Genomic DNA, 5910 nt, shown 5'->3' on the forward strand with positions numbered 1-5910 from the left:
CTTGGTGCTATGAGGAATTGCCGGCTCACATTAGTGGTCACCCAGGATTCTGGAGTGACACCTTGCTCGTCGGCGTTGTGGAACCTTAGCGTAGATGGAGGATTCAACGTTCAAGGGGAACTTGAAGTTAAGTCACCACCGACGGACGATCTCGTCCTGGCCATGAACAGGACCATCGCTGGTCAACCCATCGCTTGTTTTCCTTTTCTCCTTCTATGTGACTCTTTGGATGAAACGGGCTGGTCGGAGGTTGGCTATGGATTCATGCTGATCTAGCATATTTGTCTGCAAGCTCAAAGAGCTCGGTGGTGCTCTAGACCTCTTTAGTGGCTAGCTTTTCGACCATCTTCTAGTCTCTGACCTCCCTCTGGAACATTATGATCACAGACTCGCACGTGATCTTTGGAATGGTATTCTGGCATTCGCTGAAACGCTAGATGTAGTCTCGTAGTGGCTCGACATGTCATTGCCTGACCTGATATAGGTCATCCTTGATCCCTGGTCGGGCGTAGGTCCTCTGAAAGTTGGCGACAAACTAGTCGCACAAGTCTTCTCAGGAACAAACCGACCCGCAGGTGATATTCATCTGCTAGGACCATGCTGAACCAGCCAGGGCGGTCGAGAAATAGTTTGATATGACCTTCTCATCACCTTCCGCAACTTGCACCATGATGGTGTAGATCTATCAAAACTACTCCGGGTTGGTTGAGCCGTTGTATTTTTTGGTTAGGACCAGCTAGAACTTGTCCGGCCAGCGCACCTCTCGAAGTCAAGCTGATAGAGCGTTGCACCCTGTTATGTCACAAGTAGCCGCTCGTTGCATGTGATCGGGGAGAAAGCTGACGGTCTCGCGGCCCAGGCGACGAGATGGAGGAGATCAATGCTTCCCTGCATGGGGAAGGCAAGTTGTAGGGCCACTTGCCCTTTTCCCACTCTTGGTGGACACGCTCCTCCTATTTCCGGGTGGTCTTTTGGCCCCGGATTACATCATGGACGTCACGGTGGCAGAGAAAGTTGCGCAGGTCAGCAGGTGGACTGCCCTGGCGTGGTGGGGGTTGCCACGTACTCCCTGCTACTAAGGGAGCGTGTGTTTCCTCCTATCGCGGAGCCCACGTGAACTCGGTTGGCCACCATCCTGATCGTTCCTTATGGAGGATGGGGCAGTTGCTACCATGGTCTGGCATCGGACGATCGCTACCAAGAGGGCGAGATCACGCAGCTACGGTGACACCAGCGAACCCTCCTGTACCACCATCGGCGGGTGGCTAAGAAGTACTTGCGTGATCTATAGGTTCTCCGTGGGGGTCATGGCCTTGTAGTCGAGCTGCTGACTATGGAGCAGTGAGACATCGCGTGGGGGAGAGGGGAGGGAGCTCCTGAAGATCATGTTCCTTGTGCGGCGTGACGACCTTGATGAGGATGCCGCCTCAATCTCCTCTTCATGCGAGTGCTCCTCCGAGCGGTGTTGCTATTTCTTGGGTAAGGTAGGACCTCCCCCATGCCTATTATCGAGCGGGTTTCCCTCCATGCCTGCGGCCTGGCGCTCGCCTCCGATTCCTGCAACATGAGCTTCACTGTTGCCCCCTACTGCATGGGTCGCCATAAAAACGTCCCACTCAGGCTCGGAATCCACGAACTCCAGTTCGGTGTCCCATGCTTGGAACACACTGGACTCATTTGGATCGTAGCCCATGACGAAGACCTCATGACGGTCGGGTCCTCGAAACAGGACTCTGCAGCAATCGGTCAACGGTAGAAGTCAAACGACGGTGCATCCGTTGTTCACGAGCATAGGACTCACTTATGGATACAAATGCTTAATGATGTTGAGATGGTTGGATGAGTGGTGAGTATGAGACAAGATGTGGGTGGTGTTAGGGGTGTTTTCTGCTCCGGAGGAGTTCCTTGAGGTAGTTCGGGAGAGGAACCCGGACACCGTAGACCACTTGCATCGTTTAAGTCCGTCCGTCGGTGCCGTTGGTTTTAGCACTTACCTTACTTACCATATGCCGATCTAATGGTAAGACGAGCTGAATAACTATGTAGCTGTGATCATTTGGGCCTGAACATCAATGGTGTGAGTGGGGGGGGGCTTGTAAGAAGTGCTAGTTTGCTCCGGGAGTAGTTCTAGTACCTCCGCGTCGAGCGATGTACGGTCCAAATGGTTGGAATTTATTGGGAAAGGTTGACATGAGTACCCCTTTGTATGGATTTGTGTGGTCATGCAAGACGTATGGTCCTCAAGTCGTGTGGGTCTAGGAGTATCCCTTGCAGGGTGTAAAAACATTTCAAAATGCCGCGCTCTCGGTCATAAGCATGTTATTGTTTCATCTGCATCGGTCGTAGAGTTTTCGTTTGTGGTTGATGGTTGGATATATGGGAGATGGTTGAGTTGGTCTTTGTTACATGTATGTTCATAATGGTTCCAATTACTTATGTTCAGTTGGTAGTTGCAGGGTAGTTTTCATATATTTTGGTTAAGTTTCAGTCGCTCACACATATGTCTAGGATGCTTAGTGCATATATTTTACTTAATCATGTGGTTTTTTCTTGCTAATGGCTCAATGCATAATCCTTGGAGTTGAGCTATGTATATGTGCTCTATATGGTTTAAGTCTTGCGAGTACTTTCGTACTCATGCCTGCGTTTTTAGGTGCTGCTGGTGAGGAAGAGCCGGTGTTTGCCTACTTCATGCCTGCCGGATGGCGGGCAAGAGTAGTGCATCTTACTCTCGGAGGTCGTGCTTTTGGGTGGAGCCTAAGGGCATGTGGCTCCACTCTCTTTTGTTATATAGGTTTATGTTTCCACTGCGTAGTTGTTGTTACCTTTTGCTGTAAATTGTTGGAAATAGTTGCATGCTTAAGAACTTGTAATATAATTTTAATTACTTTCTCTTTCTTAAGCTATGTTGTGATGCTAAATGTTGGAAGGCATTTGTTCCGATCTTGGGCACAAAAGAAGTGCCGAGACTACCGGAATGATGTTCTGTTTAATCATCGAGGTTGTGATTATGAATAATAATCCTCCTGGTGATTAATTAGAATATTATTTGGACGATTCCTCACACTCAGCTATAGTCTGCTAAGATAAAAGGCGTTTACCAACCAGCTTTACAAGATTATGCACCAATTCTAACAATGATTGGCCATGGAGCCAAATATCACACCAGAAAAGGGTTTGCTGCCCTTCTCCTACCACAAAAACAATAGAAAAGGAGAACGTGGCCTTAACATTGTGATATAACTATAGATCAAAGCGTGCCTAGGGCCTCATCAAATCCGTCTTCTTGAGCCACAACCATCTCATGCGGAGTGCCCAGCCCAAAATTTTGGTATTATGAATACCAAGGCATCCACAATCAATAGGACGGCACACTTTTGCCCATGCTACAACACAATGACCACCCTTAACATCAACCCTTCCTTTCTAGAGAAAAGCCCTTCAAATCTTGTCAATTGCTTTGATTACCCATTTTGGGATGTCAAGAGCCATAAGCTGATAGATAGGGATGGAAGTCAAACACAACTTTGACTAAAACAGTTCTCCTTGCCGGGTGTAAGAGGCCAGCTAACCAACCCAGCAATCTATCCGCCACATTATCAATCAGAGGTTGGAGCTGTGCTTTAGTGAGTATTTACTAAAATAGGCAGTCCTAAATAAGTGCACGACAATTTCTTAACAGCACAGGCTAGGGCAGCAAGCACCATATCGATGTCCCCCTGCTGACATTGAATGGGAGAGATTAAACTTTTTGTAATATTCGTCCTCAATCCCGACGCATCCCCAAAAAGCTCCAAAATGGATTTAATCATATGTAGATAAAATTCAATAGGCCGCAAGAAAAGAGCAACATCGTCCGCATATAGAGAAGCTCTATGGCCAAAACACCACTGAGAGAGAGGGTGCAAAAGGCCATCTTTGGAATCCCGGTTGACCAGAGCATTCAAACAATTCATAACCAAAATAAAAAGCATCAGAGAGAAAGGATCATCTCACTGAAACCCTCATTGATGTTTAATGGAGGCACCTGGTTCACCATTAACCAACACCCGAGTAGAAGTTGAAGCAAGCAATCCACATATCATGTTCTTCCACTTTGGCCGGAAACTCATATGAGAAAGAATATCCAAGAGAAATGGTCAAGTAATCGAGTCAAAAGCCTTGGATATATCTAATTTGAGGAACAGTCCCGAATCCTTTTGTTGGTGGAGGCACCCTTTATTGCACAAGGAGAAAATTATCATGAATACATCTACCTCAGACAAAAGCACTTTTATTATAAGAGACCAAAGAAGAGAGTCTTAGGGCTAGCCAATTAGCCAAAAGCTTTGCTAGCAACTTAGCGAAGCTATGCATAAGGCTAGTAGGACGAAAATCATGAACCTCAACCGTATCAACCTTCTTAGGAAGCAAAGGTAATAAAGGTCGAGTTGAGCAACCCAAATTTTCTGAAATCACCTCTATGGACAACTGAAAGTGCAACAAGTAGATCATCTTTAATTATTGACCATAAAATCTTATAAAACCTCCCCATGAACCCATCTGGTCCGGGAGCTTTGTCAGATAGTAGATGTCTCACTATATCCCAAACTGCCTCCTCCGAGAATGGAGCATAGAGGTCTACGAGATCATGGGATGATAACTGCAATTCATGAAGATCAAGGGTATGCAAACGGTCCTTTGAAGAGCCAATCAGCTGGTCATAGAAATCAAACACCACATGTTGCTTTTCGGCTTGGCTTGTAACCATCCTATCCTCCACTTGAAGCTTACCAATGAAATTGTTTTGCTTGCGGTGTTGGGCATGCAGGTGAAAGAAAGAGGTGTTAGAATCACCCTCTTTCATCCAAGCAATCCTAGAGCGAAGCCTAATGATGGTGCGCTCAAGAGAGGCTAACCCAAGACATCTTTGCTTAAGGCTTCTTCGTAGCCAAGCCTCAACATCCAAGAGAAGCCGGGAATCTTGGGTGATCTCCAAACGGTGGATGATTTCCTTTGCCATAAAGAGTTGCTGCTTTATGTTCCCAATTCTCTGGTGACCCCAGCTTTGCAATTTTCTGCTCAGCTGACTGAGTTTGATGGCTAAAACTTCGAGTGAACAAAGAGACGTCATAGGCTCCGACCAAGACTATTGTACCGTATCAAGAAACCTGTCGAATCGAGTCCAGTAGTTCACAAAGTGAAACCTCCATTTCCCTTTCAAAGCATCTCGCAGTCCAAGGTGTAGAGGATAATGATATGAAATACCAGCAGCCATACTCTGCAAAATGCAGTCAGGATACAGCTCCTCCCAATTGAGAGAACAAAAGACCTGATCCAATCTGACCAATGTTGGCGAAGATCTCTCATTAGACCAAGTAAATTTGCGACCAACCAAAGAAATTTCCTTGAGCTCCAACTCATTTATCAACTGCCGAAATGACCCATCATTGCTCAATCCATATTGGAATTGTTTTTATCCTCTGATTTGTAGATAAGATTGAAATCTCCAACAATAGCCCAAGGATTGACACAATGAGAATGGATTGTGCGTAGCTCAGACAATAAGAGGACCTTCTCCGCATCCGGTTGTGTTCCATACACCCCCGTGAGCCACCAACTTCGGCCCTCAGGCTCCTAAAATTGAACCGAGATCGAGATCTAAGGAGTCGGTGTGAGTAGAAACAGCATGACAAATCCGTCCCTTCCAAGCAATAAGAATGCCACCTCTAAAGCCGTCCAGCAGTAGATGATGTCATTCATTGAACTCCGTCCCAAAAAGTGATAACATCTTGAGTCTAGTTAGATTCGCCACCTTTGTTTCCTTAAAACATACAATATCCACCTTCATCGATCCCACTAACTCCCTAACTGAGTCCCTCCTTGCGACCTGGTTAAGACCACATACATTCCATATGAAGATGTTTGATA

Source organism: Phragmites australis, chromosome 11, assembly GCF_958298935.1.
Source record: "Phragmites australis chromosome 11, lpPhrAust1.1, whole genome shotgun sequence".
In the NCBI taxonomy this organism is placed as follows: Eukaryota; Viridiplantae; Streptophyta; class Magnoliopsida; order Poales; family Poaceae; genus Phragmites; species Phragmites australis.